Source organism: Cibotium barometz, chromosome 33, assembly GCF_041138505.1.
Source record: "Cibotium barometz isolate CiBa-2024 chromosome 33, ASM4113850v1, whole genome shotgun sequence".
In the NCBI taxonomy this organism is placed as follows: Eukaryota; Viridiplantae; Streptophyta; class Polypodiopsida; order Cyatheales; family Cibotiaceae; genus Cibotium; species Cibotium barometz.
The window spans coordinates 4,566,717-4,585,664 of NC_141078.1; the positions used below are offsets into that span (position 1 = coordinate 4,566,717).

Genomic DNA, 18,948 nt, shown 5'->3' on the forward strand with positions numbered 1-18,948 from the left:
ATGTGTGCTTCAAATAGTATGGGCGTACGTGTTTAGTTTTCAGAGGTTTTTAATGGTGCGGGTTCTGACAGCAGCCACCAACTTGATAGTGCAACTGTACCCCTTGTTTAATGCACTTTATGCTCAATTAATGCAATTTATTCCCTTTTAAATGCCCTCTACCAAATTGAATGGTGGAGATATCAAAAGATCTATTCAGGAGAAGGGAACGGGCATGACAAAGTTTCCACGGCCGTGGCATTGAGAATGGTACGGGCGTATGCTTCTCAGAAACTCTTTCAGAGAGAAAATTCCACCTACTCTCCTTAGATTTTTGCTAATTTAGGTGTTTCCCAAATGTTTTTTTTAGGTTTTGTTTTTATGGGAGGCTAGAGCAGTCCCTAGCTACCTAGAATGCATAAGGAAACCTAATTAATTGAGATTAATTAGATGATTAAGCTATTTGTGCAAACTTAACAAATGCTAAATAAAAATTAGAAATTCACGAGAAAACTCAAGCACCTACTTGTGTCTCTTGCACTTGATGAAGACTTCGATGCTCCAATGCGCCATTGATCTCCATATTCCATAGACAAAATCAACAAACAAGCAACAAGCTCATACAACATGCAACAACCAGTGGATTTGCACTCCAACTGGACAATGTGAAGACTCTAGCAAATGAAGTGTATGGAGGACCCTAAGCTAAATGCTTATGCCCAACAACAGCACCAAAGATGTTAACCTAAAGATACTACCTTGCACAACAAGAGAGGGAGAGAAGAAGACAAAGGAACCATGCAAGGGTTGATTTAGAGAATAGCACTTAGCCAACCCTAATGAGGGTTAACTCCTCTATGTGAGGCCGCTAGGGGCTCACTCCACCACCACTTGTGTCACCCAAGTGGAGATTCACAAGCTAGGTGAAGAGCAAAGAAGGAAGGGAGCTATGGAAAGCTCTACCTTTGCTCAATGCCAAAATGCATGCAAGAGGGATCTTGATAGAAAGACAAGAGAAGGGAGAGGAGAAGAGAAGCTAGATTAACACCATCCCTTCCATGCATACACAAAAATCAAGCAAGTAAGCATCTACAACACAAGCATGTAACCATGAGAGAGAGAGAGAGAGAGAGAGAGAGAGAGAGAGAGAGAGAGAGAGAGAGAGAGCAAGACTCAATTGAGACAAATAGGATTGTCCCTTTTCATATTCCATAAAATTTCTTATATACATGAGCTCACTTTTAACAATGGACGGCCACCCATTGGGCCCAAAATTGGCTTTCTAGCTCTATGTACATCTAGCTCATTCCTACGACTGCCATTACACAAGACTTGACCTCTGTCATCCCATATCTCTTTTATCAATAAGCATTTTGCGTGGTTACAAAAGGATAAGTTACAAGAAGTGTGACCACTCTTGAAAAATGATGTTAATTGGAGTGGTTAACAAATGACAATGGCCATCCTCTTTATTCATTTTATTTAGGCTAGCCTTTCTTAAAGGCTTGGATATGGATACCTGGATCTACCTTCCTTTCTTAAAGGCTTGGATATGGATACCTGGATCTACCTTCCTTTCTTAAAGGCTTGGATATGGATACCTGAATCTACCTTCCTTTCCATAACATTGTGAGGCATGTCAAGTTTGACCCTCTTCTCTTTAGCCTTACTTCTCCCTGGATCTACCTTCCTTTCCATATCCAAGCTAAGAAAGGCTTGGATATGGATACCTGGATCTACCTTCCTTTCCATAACATTGTGAGGCATGTCAAGTTTGACCCTCTTCTCTTCAGCCTTACTTCTCCCTAACTTGCCTTCTTAGCTCTATCTTGAATGTCTCCCACTCCTGCTAGCATTGGCACTAGGGTTTGACCCTCTACACTTTAGCCTTACTTCTCCATGACTTGCCTTCTCAGCTCTTTCTTGAATGTCTCCCACTCCTGCTGGCATTGGCACTAGGTTTTTCCTGTGCTTAGCCTGAGTTTACTTGAGGCTCCACTTCTTATGTTCCTAATTGTTATGTCTTTGACTCTATCTCTTCAAGTATAGTCTCGAATCCTTCTACTTAGGATAGATATGTCTCTTTGCGTATAGGTCACCCCCATTTTATCATTGTCTTCATTTTTCAACCTATGCCTGTTTACTTAATTTATTCCTTAACTACTTACTCTTTGATTTTAGCTTTTAATTGCTTTTAACCCTCTTTGGCACTTTGGCTTCCACCAATAAATGTGGATGGTTGAGTTTAGATTTTAATTGCTTTTAATCCTCTTTGGCACTTTGGCCTCCACCAACAAATGTGGATGGTTGAGTTAGTAGCAGGAAGGTAGTAAGGTCTGGAGTATTTCTTGGGATCTAGGCAGGAGGCAGTCCTCTAAGTGGCTTATTCCTAATAGCAATACTAGGTTTCGTGCATTCCTTCCAAACAACTGGGTATACTTTTTGCTAGACCTAGGCATCATACTATCACTCTTGTCCTAGAACAAGACTATGTGAAAAAGGGTATAGTTTAGGTCCAAGCTCACTAGTCATAGCAATACATTGGGAAGTGATTGTTGCTTATCAATGAGGTTGACTATGTGTGCGATAAAAGGGTTCAAACATTTAAATCTGGAGACACAAAAGTACACTACATGCATTTATTTTATGTGGAAAGTAGTGTGCCCACACGAGGCCCACACATGCAAGAACAATAAAACGACATCATGTATGAATATGACAAGATGGATTTAAGTATAAATAATTCTTATTTTCATTAAGGAGATTTATTGACAGTTTATGGTTTCATAAATTGTAGAGAACACAATTACCAAAAGGTTACAATATTTTCAAAATGCCAAAAGGTCCACAAGTTCCAGAGTGCAAAAGTCCAAAAGTGCCAAAAGTCATTGGCAACTCCTTTTTTTAGTTCCCCAAAAATGTTTCCACCTACTACGTGCTATTGCCTATATAATTAATGATTGGTTCTTCTATTTTATTAACTTGCTAACCTACCCTATCCTATTCCACTGATGGCTTTTCCTACTCTACTTTACTACTTGAACCCATCATCTGATTTGATGTTTATAAGCTACTTGCTTTGCCTGCTTGCACTAGTCCTTCTACTTGTGCTTTACCTGATTGTGCTAGTCCTTTTGCTTTGCTCCTTCTTTTACTGCTTTGCTAGCTTATGTTGCTTTTGTGGGCTGAAAATTGTGCAAGTTCTTCCACAATCCTTAAAAACATGGCTTAGTACATTACAAGATACACTTCACGATGTACTACAATAATTCAATTAGGTGATAGAGCACGACATAACAACTTGTCATAGTAGTAGAAGTAGAGTAGGAAAAAGTCACTAGTGGTATAGGCTAGATTAGGTCATTAGGTTAGAAAAGTATAAGGTCTAGTCATATTTTATACGAAGGCCTAGGTAGCAACATGTCATAGGTAAAAAGCCTCTAGAAGTTGTGCCCTGACAACAATAAAAAGGAGTCAAGGGACTTTTTTTCTTTTGGCTTTTTGACTTTTGGGTCATTTGGAAAATTGATGTGACTTTAATATACTCCGAATCTTAAACGGTAAACAATGAAAATGGTAATCATCCATAATTATATTTTACCATTCTTGTGTGTGCATTGCTCTAATTATAATAAATGCTTGTATTATAACTGTGTGGGAAAACCCAACATTTTTTCCCATGCATCGTAAACCTAATTGTTAGCTAAATTGCTTCCTAGTAGTTAAAGCTGGCGATCTTAGATCTGCCTTTTCACTCTGACTTATTCCCAAGGTGGGGGTGATTAGAATGTGAGAAGTCTAGGAGTAGGAGGTGAAACCCATAGAGGTAGGAAATCCCAATATTGCTACTGATAGAAAGCAAGTAAGCAGGATGAGTACATTGCTTTTGAGAGGTGAGACAAACATTGCCTCCTTTCCTTACCCACCTGACTAACCGTAAGAGGTAGTAGAGGGAAATCGTTAAAAGACACTTGAGAATAAATGCAATCACTAGACCAACCAACAAGAGGTAGTAGAAGGGAAATGGTTAAAAGAAACTTGAGAACAAATGCAATTGGACCAACCACAAGAGGTAATGAAAGGGAAATGGTTTAAAAAGAACCCTTTCATACCCATCGGCCAACCACAAGAGATAGAAGAAGAAAGTAATCAACACCAAAAACAAATTGCCAAAAGAGGTGCAAGGGAAAGCAATAGACAAACTTGAGCTAGCAAAAGAGGAAGTAAAGACGAAATTGCAAGGGAAAGCAATAGACGAAATTGCAAGGGAAAGCAATAGACAAACTTGAGCTAGCAAGTGAAGTGGTAGAGGACCTAAAAATATCAATGTATAAGTGAGAAAAAAATACTAAAGACATAAAATCTATCAGAATAAAAGGTAGGATAATTATCAAAAGAAGAAAGAACCAAAGAAAGACTACAAAAGGTGGCAATAGCTACACTTCTAAGAACGGTAGAGGTAAACACAATCACTAAGGAAGGTGAAGGGAACAAGGACATATTCTCCAAGAAGGGAAGTTAATGAAAAAAAGCCATCAAAGATTACCACAAATAAACCGAAGGAAGCATGGTCTTCATAAAACTAAAGATAGTAAGTAGTGGAGAAAACTATGCAATAGTAGGATTGAAAGTAACAAGGAGAAAGAGATTTTGAGGAATGTGGGATGACAAAGTGGATTTTAGGAATGTGAGAAAGATATTTTGAGGAATGTGGGAGGACACCCCAGACAAAGAGGAACAAAAAGATAGAGAACGTGCCCAAACAAGCAAGGCACATGTTGACACTTATGCTCGCATTGTAAGAGGATACACAATGCACAGTGTATACAAAAGTGTGAAGGAAACTTTGATAGTAGCTGATCCAAAAAACTACTGAGATGGAGGTTGTATGCTAGTAGGAGAGGTAGGGAGCAAACTCATCTATATAGGCCTATATAGGTGGACATGAGCGCACGTAGGTCCATAGTCAGTGGGTGATGTTGTATAAGATAAACTAAAAATTGCCATGCCTTTTTCCCCACGCTCATCTTGGGCGTTCACAATGTTAGGAGAAGGTCTCTAAGGCCCATTACACATTGCCATACCCCTCCCTGCCCATGCTGATGTGGTGGGACCGCCCATAATTCATGGGCAGGCAATCTCCCCCGCCCATGGGCCTAAGAGACCTTCTCAAAGAACAAAGAACAAGTGAGCGATGGTGTCTTTCGCTGCTGTCAGGGCCGATGTGCTCGATCGAGAAGAACGAAAACGGTAAGCTCTACAATTTTCGTCGTTTTCTTCTCCATCTTTAGCAGATTCGTTACGCAGGCCTCTGAAGAAAAGTTTTAGGCGGCCCTTGAGGATTTTTACTTTCTTTGTGTATTTGATGAGTCCGTACAATCTATGCAACGCATGCTTGGCAACATGATCATCAACAGATTGCAAACTGATCGCAGGCAGCCGACTTCTTCTCCAAAACCCATGTAGATCTTGATGCACGAGAAAGGTGTCAAACAATCCCCGTGAGAGTAGTAGTCTGTAGGCATCCTTACCTTGTGAGATGATGGGGCCATTGCCAATGCCCGGAGTCATTTTTCTCACCTGGGCACTGGACATCAAAGCTAGATCATTTGATGTCGGGGGTGTCATCCCTACAACCCCTGCATTCTGGATTTGTCAAGTAGTAGATCCTTCAGAAGTAGTCCAATGTGCCCCCCCCCCCCACACCAAACCCAACCCCTTTTTACCTGTTAGCATATATCATCTCCTGTGGGTGGCTATTTTGGTGTCTACGGGCGCCCTTCCCATGCTCAAGCAACCCCCTATTTTTATTGGGCCTTTGATGTGAGCTGCCCATCCTTTTTGGCTTTTATGCCTATTTTTCAGGTCGTGTAGGAGTCACGCGGGAATCAGGGAGATCTTCAACAATATTAGGGGTGGTTTGGGTCCTCTTTGTGATAGTGGTAGAAGCTCAAGAGCGGATGATGAGGTCATCTCCCCCCTTGTGATACATCCTCCCCCGCCACCTCCACCTCCGCCTCCTTGAAGAGGCAAAGGTTTGAGTCTCCCATGAGGCAAGCCACTCTTGCCCAAGCCACCGGGGGTGTATTTTCTTACCCTTACTCACGAAGCTGCTCTATGGGATCGGCTTAATGCCCATGCTCGGTTATTCATCCTTGAGAACTCTCTACACTTAGTCATCGCTCACATCAAATGGGATACCTAGGTACATGTTGCTTGGAAGAAAGTCTTTGACTACGATGGGAAGACACCCATGAAGAGAGTTCCTTGGAGCTTCAAATGTTGAAGCTTTCTTGCACTGATTCTACTTCTATGTGGGGTCAGATCAACAAATTGGAGTCATTGTGATCTAAGTTTCTGGGTGTGGGAAGGAGATTTCCACTAAGGATATGGCCATCTGGCTACTTGCTCAGTTGTCCCCAAAATATGAGAGCTTCTATTCTTCACTTCTTACTTGAAAACCATTACCTGGGATGAACTGGTGCCTATGGTCCTTGATCAGGAGAGAAGATTCAAGGATTCTTGTTCAAAGAAAGGTAACTAGGCTTTCATTGGACAGAGAGGGGGGCAGCCTAACAAAGGCAAAGATGGGGCACCTCCCTCTGCCGAAGGGGTTTTCAGCTCCTAATTCTTTTGGCAACCAGAAGGTCTGTGATTACTGCTTCAAACAGGGCATTCATGGCGACAATGCCGGAGTCGCATGCGGGACTTGGAAGGGAATTCAAAGGACAAAGGGGTGAGCTCATCCGCCAAAGTTGTGGAGGAGTCAACTTTCGTCACCTTGATGGATCTCGAGTCCGATACTCTGCATCTAGTGGTGGAGCACGCTTTTCCTTCTTGTTCCAACTCACCTCAGTAGATTTTGGACAACGGTATCACACAGCACATGACCTATCACAAGGGCTAGCTTGATGCATTGCAACAACATTGCGGTAGAGTTTGTTAGAATTATTGCATCTCATATGGAATATTTTGTCTATTTGACATTTTTATTTATTTGTCCTACCAACTTTGTTGAGTCGGGCAATTCCATTTGGGAGTATGTAAGTGACCTCTACCCACCACTGTAAATCACCTATTTTCATTGCCAATACAATCAAGCATTGTTCGTCTATCTTTCTCTCTCTTCTTATAGTAGTGCTTCCGCTGGTGTCAATTCTGACATGGTATCAGAGCATACAGTATCCTATTGATCCTTGGTGTAGACAGCTATGAGAAGAAGAGGAAAGGCGAAGAGGCGTGTGAGAGGTGGTCAACTTGTGGTGCATGCTTGGCGAGGCGGCTAGGGAGGTCCTTGTGGTGGCAACATGGCCCGTTATCCAACAAAACGCTTGTGTTATTTTTTTGGTGTTCTTGCCAAGTGGCTTGAAGGAGGGCAACACGGTGGTGACAAGGGCTGCCAAGTAGCCACGTTCCAAAGAAGCAAGGTGGCACAGCTTCAGCATGCGCAAGCAAGGTTAGCAAGAGCAAGGGCAGCGGCAGTGTGATCAAGGCAGCCTTCAACGCAAGCGAAGGAGATGGAGCAGCGTTGTAGTGGCAGTAAGGCGGGCAGCCAACGTGGGCAGCAGAAAACACATGGCAGCAGGTTAATAATAGGCCACGTGGGTAGTGCATATAGTGGCTGGAGCAGCAACAGAAGGAGGTTCACCAGCTCCACGTGTAGTAGAGGAAGCGAGGGCGGCTATTTGTTTTCATGCAGGCAGCAGAGAAGTCGCGAGGAGAAACATGACTACAAAGGCAGTTTTGGGTTCGTGGATATTTTTTGGTTTCCTTTGCGTTTCCTTCAAATCACCAATCTACGGACCTTTGCTCTTGTTTCCATGCAAAGAATGGTTTCCGATCTTTCCTTCCTTGTTTTTTGTTCCTATGGTCGAAGCTGGCACTCCTTTTTCGAGGCTTTGCTGATTGCGACATGGCAAGAATGTCCGTACCTGTGGACATCAAAGTTGCAGTGTTGCATGCTCAAAACTTCCTGGTTCTAATTTGTTTTTCTGGTTACCCCTTTAGGATTAGCTCGAGATAATGTTCATGGCAATACTTGCACATGACATCTCCCTCTGCTAAACTTGATGGCGGGATTCCAACCTGTTCTTGGATGACTGTCATCATCCCATTCGATTCCTGAAGTCCCTCTGTCATCCATCCATCTCTAGCAACCCTTTTTCTCTCTGAAAACCCGGCCTGGTCTCCAAAACCACTCTGACTCTGAATAATATCTATGCATCTGTTCCATCCAGTCCCCAACCATTCCTGCCTTGACTCTGAATTCTGTCTTGGTCTTCATTCCTGAGAAATGAGTCTGGCACTCACTCCACCCCCTTGGAGGATAATCCTCCCTTGGGACCGTTGCCCGCCGAGAACCTATCTGGCTCACAGGACTGCCATCCCCTCTAGCTGTGTGGAGCACCACCAACAAACCTCTTGGGAGCTCTTCCCGATCTTGTGTTCCTTGCTTGGGCTTCGTATCTGTGCACTTTCCTGTACCTTGGACCTGTACACCATCATATGGGACTGAATCAGCGTTTAGCCTGATGCTCTGATACCAATGTAACATGCGGAAGCTCTGGGAGTCTTCTTTCATCCCTAAATACCATTGAGAACATGCTGATGCAAAAACGCAGACAGAAGGGAGAGTAGAGAGAGAGAGAGATAGCTGGAAAGTCCGTATATTCATATGGTACAAAAAGGTATTCTACATCTACAGCCATAGGCTGCCTTTCAAAAAAAGGTGGAATACACCAAAACAGTCCTACTATTGGGACCCACTCCATAAGGGAGTGAATGATCTAACTCAATGAGCACATGTGCCTTTTATAGGCCCTTTTAATCATCGGAGTGCTGGCTGACTGGTCATAAAATCCATAAATGAAGATGCGCCTGCAGCTGCCTCAGTCCACAGCTCCTGTGTTCTTATCTGGTTCAGCCGACAGCGCATCCAAGTCCTTCTCCAAGTCCAACCCTTGCCAATCTGCACCTCCTGCTCAAAACTTCCTGGTTCTAATCTGTTTTTCTGGTTTCCCCTTCAGGATTAGCTCCACATAATGTTCATGGCAATACTTGCACATGACAATTGAAGCACAGATAGCAACTGCTCGCATGACATCTGTACCCTGGAGGACAGGAGATTGGAGTACAGATACCATGCTAGAGCTTCTTTCTGGACCTCGGTAGTGGACAGTCACAGGTGATTTTTTTTCGACCACAGGACCGCAGCATCAGTGGGATTGTGTGCACTGCCTCAGGGACTTGATGGGACGGTTTGTTGATGCACTTCTGGCAAGAGTGCCCAACAGTTGACCCCACAAGTAAGTACAAAATGATGATGATCCCACAAGTAAGTCAACCTGGTACAAAATGATGATGATCAACAACACCAGCAGAAGAGCGGATACAGGTACAACAACAAAAGTATGAGTTGTTACGAGGCATGCCTCTAACCGTTAGAGGCGTTCGAGGTGTACGAGTCTTCCGAGGCGTTCGGGCATAGTTGTTTTTTTTTCTGCCCGTTTCTGACTGTTTGGGATTTACCCGTTTTCATCCGTTTGATGACGGGGGCTATAAGGGCCCCTCTAAGCTCTCAAGACTCACACACACTCTCTCGAGTGTCTCCCTCTCTCGTACACACTCTCTCTCCCTCCCTAAGGCTTAAACCTTGCACAAGGCAGCCTCTCTCACACTCTCTCTCTCTCTCTCTCTCTCTCTCTCTCTCTCATACACACCGAGGTGACACCCTCTCTCTCCCTCGGGCCTCCATCAAGGTTCTCTCTCTCTATATATATCTATCATTATATATATATATATAACAAATGCCTCTAACACGCCTCTTAACGTTTCTAAAAAATACGAGTCTTTCGAGACGCGTACCATACCCCCCTTGTACCAAACGCCTCGGTAACAACCCTGGGCGGAACAGGGCTGTAGGCTGGTACCACACAGGTCGTACAGCAGGCGCAGCACAGTCCGGTCAGCAGGTTTAGTCCTGTATGGTCAACAGCAACACAGTACAGCGGAAATGTATGTCCAGCGATTGCAGGGCTGGTAAAGACAGGTGCAGCAAATGTACAGTACAGCAGAAGAGTATGAGACTGGGAGAATCAGCAATTGGAGCAGTACATACTGGTGCGCCAACTGTTCGGGTGTAGGAGAAGGTTGGCGACGATGATTAATAGGGGCCTCTTTAATGTTTATTTAACAAGTTAGGCCACATGTTAGGAGAGATAAGAGCTGGTTGTCCACCTTTGAAGTTACCTATGGAGAAGTCCGTGACTCATGTAAGGGTGCGTGACTCATAAAAGGGTGCCCATGTACTGATGCCTAACCCAAAGCATATGAAACCTTTAAAAAAAGTCCAGGCACCCCAATGAGGGTGCACAAGTTTAATTTGTACAGTCGTTTTATAAGCATGTCCACCCACAAAGTGCCACCATTACACACAATAAAATCCTTTTTTAAAGCCTTGTTCACATGCCTGTCTTTCTCTCAAATCATGGGGGATGGCAAAGAGTGTTTTCCTGCAGAGACAAAGCCTTTTGTGTCCATCCTCTTGTTCTGAGCACCTTCACAAGGTTCTAGGGTGCCGTAATCCTTGTACTAGATAATCCCCCATTTCTAAAGCTTGTACAATGTGTCCAGTGGACTTGGGCATCCTGGTGTCTTCCAAAGCCCACTCACAATTTACAAAAACAGGACTCGTCACTAGAAAAGCATCAGGCAGAGTGTGAGCACTTGTGAGGAATTTTGAAAGCGTAGGTTTAAGCTGGCAGGTTGAATGCTATGTGGCAAGTTGACCTTTTTATATCGGTCAGGTAGCTGCATCTTGTGAGCAGTTGATTGCAGCTAGCTAACAGATACTACGATCTCTCTTTGTGAGCAGAAATATCCTTGCTTTGACTATTGTGCTGCATGCACCGTAGTTTCTTTCCTGATAAAGCAAAGTACACATCTTGTGGGAGGGGATTGTGTGATTCACACCAGAGTGCTCTCCTTCTAAGCCCGAAAGGATTACCTAAATTTCCCATGAACAAGCTGGGACACTATTTTATTGATATACTTTACGACGTGCGAGAAGTTCTGTACTTTTAATGGTCTTGATTGTGAGACTACCATTGACATGCTTACTGACTTTGCAGGCATTATGAAGTTCATTTAATGGGACTCAATGCTTATGATCGGCATAAGAAGTTTATGCATGATTATGGTGCGTTTCTTTGATTTAGACTTTAATATTGTCATGTCCAGATGCTTTATTTTTGAATATGTCCAATGCTTTTGCATGCCTTCATAGTGGCTATGTGTAATTTTTTTTTTCTAATCATTTCATTTTTGTAGAGATGGTAAAGCTTAGTGTTGTAGAGGTATCTTAATGCATACTGAATTGAACATGTCTTCGTATAGTGGCAAGAATAGGATGCCTCGTATTGTGGAGGGCTGAAGATTGGTCATAACAACCCAAGACATTATCTTTCTAAAATTTATTAATGGCGAGCAAGATGCTTTGAGAAAGTGCAGGTTAAAAGCTACGATACTGCTCACTCAACGCATCTAAAATTAAGGAAGAGGTTGTGGAACAGTCCTGTACGAGGAGTGTTTCATGGAGGGCTACACACGATCCTAAATGTTGAAGGAAGGTTATGGCATTCTGTTAGGGCCTTCTGTTTGCATTTGCAAGATGCTTTGAAAAGAGCAGGTTGAAAGCTATAATCCTGCTGAATCAATGCATCTAAAATCAAAGAAGAGGTCATGGAACAATCCTTCATGAGGAGTGTTCTTTGGAGGGCTACACATAGACCTCAAAGGGCGGGACATAATATTTGTGGACTACTTAAATGTTGAACTTGGATACTTAATGCTCGAAGAACATTATTAGTTTTCAGGCTGCATTTTGTTTGCTGCAGTGCTTCACTACGGTAAATCCTTAACAGCAGGAGAGCAGATGAGGCCCATAAAGACAGATCAGGACACTCTTTGAGAAACTTACAGGTCTTTGTCTTTTGATTATGTTACCGTGATTGGTGAGGAGTCCTCAAGGAGTTGGTCATTTATGCACTCTTTTTGCTTCATGTCGTGACTTTTATGAGAAGGATAGTTGCACTATGTCGCCAAGGCTTATGTAGAATACACTTTTCAAAACCCATCAGTGTTGATCATGCTGTTATTCTTTTTCAAGGTTCATTCGAACTGAAGAAGATGATTTAGAAAGTTCATGGGAACAAAGACTGGTGAAGCGTTACTATGATAAACCCTTCAAAGAGTATCCTTTCTTATATGTAAATTTAACATTTCAACAAGGAAACCCATTGTGTTTGCAAAAGGGTTTTAAAGGTTTTGGAGCTTAAAGCTAGTGTCTTTATTAAATTGTGGTGTGTGGTTTAGAATCTTTTGTTTTTTTTCTTTTTGCGAGAGAGGTATGGCAGGGCTAAAGCGAAGGATGCATATTTTAGGATCTTGTGTCATTGATTGATGTTATTATTTTTGCATAATAATAGTGCTAAAGTCCGTGTAACACTTAATGTCAACCAGATATTGTATTGCTGACATGGCTTGCTACAAAGATGGCAAAGTAAGGCTTCATGGTTATCCCTTGAGCTTCCTTCTGTTTGATTAGAGACAAATTGTGTACCTGGGCTAGAGCTTGATTGCAATGTCTTGCTGAGTAGATTATCACATTCTCTGAGCCTTTTTATTGTCTTCATGGCAGAGTGTATGGCAGACACTTTCCCATGAAGCTTTTTTGTGACCTTTCTTGATTCCAGGCTTTGTGTTGTGTGTTAGCTTGCTTGTTCTTTGCTCAGTGTTCCATATTCTCCAATTTTCCATATAATTTCATCAACTGAATCTTGTGCATGTTGTGTTTTTAGCTTTGGGCTTGATGCATTGACCTCCTCTTCATTCTGTTCATGGCTGCCTGCAAGCCTTTGTTAGCACAAGAATATGAAAAGACGGTAGTAGAGTATCCTTTCTGTATCTCTATATTTCCATATATCTCATTTACTAAATCTTGTGCATGTTGCCTTTTTAGCTTTGGTTTTGATGTATTGACCTCCTCTTCATTCTGTTCTTGGCTGCCTGCAATGCAAGTCTTTGCTAGCAAATTAAAAAAGAAGGTAGTAGGATTATGTGTTGTTTGATTTTGAAAATAGTTTATACGAGTACACAAGATAGTTCTGTAATGAAAAATGGGTTTGTTTGGAAAGATTGGACTGAGATGGCGAGCTGAAAAGGAGGTTATCTCTGGAAAATAGTTTATACGAGTACACAAGATAGTTCTGTAATGAAAAATGGGTTTGTTTGGACAGATTGGACTGAGATGGCGAGCTGAAAAGGAGGTTATCTCTGGAAAAGGTGATGCTTTTTTTGGGGGGTTTTTTCCTTTACATTGAGTATGTGTTTTGTTTTGATTAATGTATACCATAGATTTTTTATATGCTGCTGCTTCCTAACTGTTGCTGCTTTTCAACCATTGGATTCAAAGCACATGTGGAAAATTAAGGTGACCCTTGATATTTATATCATATCATGATAGTGTGCTGACTTCTTTGTCTTGGTTTTGATGATGTGAGTAGGGATGTCATAGCGTGTAGTCTATGTTATATGCATGATGGAGTTGATGGTTTGAAGCTTTGTGAGTAGACTCTCATGGAGTCAAGACTGCACTAATTTTTGTTAAGTTTGGAAAATAACGGACTTTCCATTGGTATATGTAAGTGTGGTGGTTTTTGAAAGCACATAAAGAATTTTAACATACTTGTGCTTCTTTAAGCTTTTCTCCTTCATGCTGGTTTCACTTTCTGATGTATTGTGACCTTTGTCAATCGTGTTAACCTCTCTCTCTCTCTCTATCATATTCCCCATCAGCCACCCCTACCCCCACCACCAGATCCCCACCCCACCACCTCCACCTTCTTCACAAAGGGCATGGTCCTCGAGGCCATTTGTAGACTACGTAAGGGCGAGCCCAGGATCATGAGGGACTCACTGCTGAGTACATCTCGCACGCCGATGATACCGTGGCGCCCCTACTAGCCTACATGTTCAATAGAGCCCTTTGTGAAGGATTTCCACCCTCTTGGTCCACCAACACCATCATCCCCATCCTCAAAGCCGGAGATCCACTTGATCCTAATAATTACAGGACGATCATGATTGACCAAACTCTATAGATCGGTGCTAGAGGCGGAGCTCAGCTCATTTGCAGAGAGACAGGGATGCAGAGCCTTAGGAGAGGCAGGCTTTCGGAGGAGCTACTCTACCTTGACCACATTTTCATCCTCTGTGCCATCATTGAGGAGGGTAGAGCACGACATCAGAGGATTTACTCTTGCTTTGTGGATTTCCGCAAAGCTTTTGATACTGTACCCTGAGCCCGCCTCCTACATCGTCTACAGGAGATAGGAGTCCCATCTGACATGGTTTGGAGCATGAGTCCGTCACTGGATGAGTGAGAGCCCTAGGAGGTACATCACAAGAGATTTCCAGCACTATTGGGGTGAAACAGGACTGCCCTCTATCACCCACTCTTTTTGGCCTGTACATTGATGAGATCTCGAGCTTCATTGACAGATTAGGCGGGGCTGGTCCCACACTGGCAGGCATATTGATCCCCATACTACTTTATGCATCTATGACATCGTCGTCCTCTCAGATTCAGCTGAGGGGTTTCAGAGACAGTTGGATGCCTTACGGGACTTCTGCACTCAGCGGGACCTCTCTGTTAAGTTTTAACCTTGGTAAAACCAAGGTGCTTCCAGGCACATTTCGAGGAGCCCAGGATGAAGGTTTGACTTTTTGACACTCTCGTCACACCAGCCTTGATGTATGGAGCAGCCTTCTGGGGGCCGGATTTATCCGATGAGGAGTGGCAGCGAGTTGAAAGGCCCCAAGTCATGATGTTCTCTTGTATGATCCGCATCAAACCATCAGTCCCACACCAGATTATCTGGCAGAGTTTGCTGCAGCCCCGATGGTAGTGGATGTACTCTTCCAGACAGTTACATACCTCCATCGCATCAATCACATGGATCCCCACAGGTACCTGAGGCTTGCCTTGGAGTCCTTGAGACAGCTAGCACTTGAGGGCCACTCTGGAGTATGGTATGCATTAGTTTCCACTTGGTTCTCAGTATATGGGCTCCGCATGGACCGCCTACCACCCCTTCAGTATAGTTTGGACTCCCCTTTTATACGGTTGTCTCATGAGGATACCAACTGGGCTATCTGGTTAGATCTTTTCAGCCTCTACACCCATTGCACATGGATCACACCCCCGAAGCTCCCAACGAAGATGCACTTCTATGGAGATCACTTTCTCACGCTCACTGACGATGGATTCTTCCAACAGCTACCTGAGTGTTCACGTGGCCCATGCCATGCGGATTGCGATTGGCCAGATACGGGTTTCGTCCCACCGCCTCAGAGTGGAGATAGGTAGAGCTGAGTGCGTCTTCAGAGTCGGGAAGCTCATACGGAGACCCAGAGAGGAGAGGATCTGTCGATTATGCCACACAGAGGTTGAGACGGAGGAGCATTACATATGCCTCTGCCCAGTATACTATGAAATCCGTGGGAGGTTTCACTATTTGTTTCGTGAGGGATTTGGTCCACTCTCTAGGATCATTGACTTCCCAGACTAGCGTTGCCTAGGCCTCTTCTTGCGGGAGCTCCGCAGACACAGGGACACTTTCTTGAGAGAGCTTTGGTGCCCCCCCCCCCCCCCCCCCCCTCGCCAGCCAACCATCACCAGTTTCTTCCAGACTCAGGAGTTGGACACCGATACAGTGGATCTTGTGGACCCACATCGAGCTGCTCCAGACCCACCTCGCCCGAGAGGAGTTACCTTGGATTGGGCCTCCGCACTCCAGCATGCCCAACACCCTCGGCCGTCGGCCACGATCCCCTCATCAGCTTCAGATTGAGGACATGCTCCACCGCCATCAAGCTATTTTTCCACATGACATTGCTGAGGGAGATCTCTCGGCCATACCCATTAGTAGCCCCATGCTTGATATTTTGGAGAATGGTATACCATCTATTGGGAGTTGATGCTGCTCTCATGTTTCTATGTTCCTAGCATTCCATGATGAGCTTCCATGGACAGTTTTGTATCACCCTAGTGAGATAGATATGTTTATTTTTTGTTTCTGTTTTATTTTTCATTCCATGATGAGACATGCCATGGACATTATCGTATCACTTTGGTCTCATAGGCACATTGGGTCTTTACTAGATGATTAATCTCTCTCTCTCTCTCTCTCTCTCTCTCTCTCTCACACACACACACACACACACACACACATGCAAACCCGCTCGTAAAACTGGGCTCATTTGTGTTGTCACCAATGTTGTTGTGTCTTCTACTTTTAAAAGAACTTCAAGTGCCATGGTTTGACTTGGCTTTGCTTGCAAATGAAGATACTCATACTATAGTGGACGCTTTTCTTGATGTGATAATCCAGGACAGTTTGTATGTGGAAATAAGAAATGCGATGCAAAGGAGAGCCTTTCCAGTTATGAGGCATGTTTTGGTGAGCTTTGGATGTTAATTCTGCAGGATAGTTGTTCCCTTACGGCACTGTCTTCTCTGGCATGGAAAAGAACTGTGTATAGAAATCGACTGGTTTACTTGTAGACCCTTTTTGGAGGATCATATGATGCAAGTGCTCTTGGAATGGGTTTGGTTATTTGGCAGGTCAACTTTGCATATAAGGAGGCTGGACAAAGCAAGCAGGCGTTAGTCAAATTAATGAGATGGTCCATAGTGTAGTCTGATCCATTTCTTTCCAATGCTAAGCTTGCTTTCAATTGGCTTCTCTGTTGAATAAACTACTCAAGGCTTCTTTTGGCTTGAACTGAGGATGGAATTCTGTCGAGGTGGTGTTCATTGACGTTGGAAAATTCTTTAACAGCTTTGTAAGTTTGCTGGATATACCAGAGACCTACATGTCAGGGGCGATACTCAGGACAAAGAGGTCAGGAGAGTTGTGAGGTTAGCTGAAAGAACAGGCGAATGTACATTCTCATGCTGAGGTATAAAGCACTGGCTGATTAAGCTATCTTGGGCAGAATACTAGAAGAAAACAAATAGCAGCAAGTTGTCGAGCCTTGGAGGGGCAAATTTCCCGCAGACATGTGTCCTCAGCTCTCTGGCACGACTGCATGGAAGGGTTAGGAGGTTTGCAAGCAGGCCATTCAGAGTAAGGTGTTTGCTTTCCCTCTTCATTTTCAGCTTACTCAGTTCTGCATTAAGGTCCTGCAGAGACTTTCTTGATTCCTAGACAGCATGGTTTCTCTCCTCCTAGGTCTTATGTATCGGGCTTCTGTGATCAAGCTTTTTCTGCTCCTAGGTCATGGGCAAATAGGCGACTACTAGAGTTTGGGTGCTTCGTCTAAATGATGCACTGCAGAGTCCAGACGTGCGCACGCATGCCGGGGGGGGGGTGACACCTGGAGGAGGAAGGGGGGGGGTGCAAATCATCGGGATTGAACAGTGCGTCGTGTGCATCATGTATGCCTTTCTGTATTCACCCTCTTAATTGTGCTGTCTACTAGTCCGCTACCAGAGTTGCATATTTTTGTGTGAGATCTAGTGCACCAACTACCATTCATGTCTTGAGAGGGCAGTGAGCAGCCAAAATTCACTATTTTTTTGAAAGAGAAAGTGCGTGCAAATGTGGTGTCAGAACGCCCCATGAACTTTACAGGGCACCTTTATTTTTTCCTCATTTTATAGGAGTAACTCCAGTGTCTATGATTTAGATGTGGAGAAAAACTGCATTACCTAAGGGAGAGAGACCGTGAAAAGCTGCTACGACAAGAAGAAAAAGATGATAGTAAAAAGAGAAGGTTTTTATCTCATCAAATGAGTTGAATACATAAAATGATGTTGTTGGTTCAGAAAATTGATTGAGAGGCTTGGTTCACAGGTCGGAACCCAAGGGGAGCCCAAGGAGCTCGAAGAAAAGGCGTACCGAGGATGCACAACTAAAATACGATGATGATGTTGATGATGATTCTGAAACGAAGCTCATACATCCGAGTAGTAAGCACACCTTCTTTGTTTAACCCCATACATGTGCACATGTATTCATACAGAAGATATAAAGACGATTTAGGTCTTGTTTACATAAGTAGCGCTGCACCAGTTATTGAAGCATTTAGATAGTAGCGCTGCACCAGTTATTGAAGCATTTAGATTGTACGTAATTATAGGTCTGATTGCAGGTCATTCCAGCTTGTCACCTTCATCTGAAGGAAGAAGCAAGGTGACCCAACGAAGTAGTAGAGAGGAAGAGTACGACAAATATTTCAAAGGGATGTTTCTTTGACATAACCTTGGTCTGGTTGTGTAAATTTTGGAAATGGCAGCTTTGCCATGTAGGTTACACAATTCACTGGCCGTGTTGTCTCATGGAATGCTGGAAACTATCTATTGAGTGGGTTGCTTTGATGAACAGTTCATGTAGTGGCATTAAGCATATCTTATTACACATGCATGCTCAGAACTGAGCAAGTGCAGTTAGTATTAACTGGGCGCTTTATCATATCCCGTAAGCAATGGAAGACACTATATGTCGTCATCGACATCAGTTTAGAAAACATCTGGTTTGTATCTAGAGAGCTATATTTGCTTGACTGGCCTCTTGTGTGTGCATGCTCCTTAGTTTAGTCAGTTCTTCTTTTCCACAGAATCTAAGTAGGGTGGTGTGTTATGAATATTTGTTGTAGAAGGGATATAAACCAAGTATGCTGGTTTATTTATGAAGGGATATAAACTAAGTATGCTGGTTTATTTATTAACTTTTTTTTTTCAAACTTGTTTCATTTTTAAACACTTAAAAACTTCTTAAAAACTTTCAACCACTGCAACACATGCATAATTCAGTTTGTTTCTTCCTTATCATCGTTGCAGCTGACATTCCCTTGTGGTGCATGGACCTCTTTCCCAATATCAATCAAATCAAAGTTTTTAAACAT

The 18,948-nt window shown here is 43.3% G+C and overlaps 1 pseudogene across 1 annotated transcript; it reads left to right on the top strand.

Moving 5' to 3' along the window:
- The first annotated feature begins 5,151 nt into the window (after positions 1-5,151).
- LOC147619212 (uncharacterized) lies at positions 5,152-18,606 on the top strand (annotated as a pseudogene). Its single transcript, XR_015261818.1, has 11 exons — positions 5,152-5,229; positions 11,109-11,176; positions 11,874-11,958; positions 12,146-12,229; positions 12,499-12,538; positions 13,275-13,320; positions 16,431-16,489; positions 16,664-17,168; positions 17,731-17,817; positions 17,898-18,013; positions 18,196-18,606. The product of XR_015261818.1 is annotated as an uncharacterized LOC147619212 (transcript).
- The last annotated feature ends 342 nt before the right edge of the window (positions 18,607-18,948 follow it).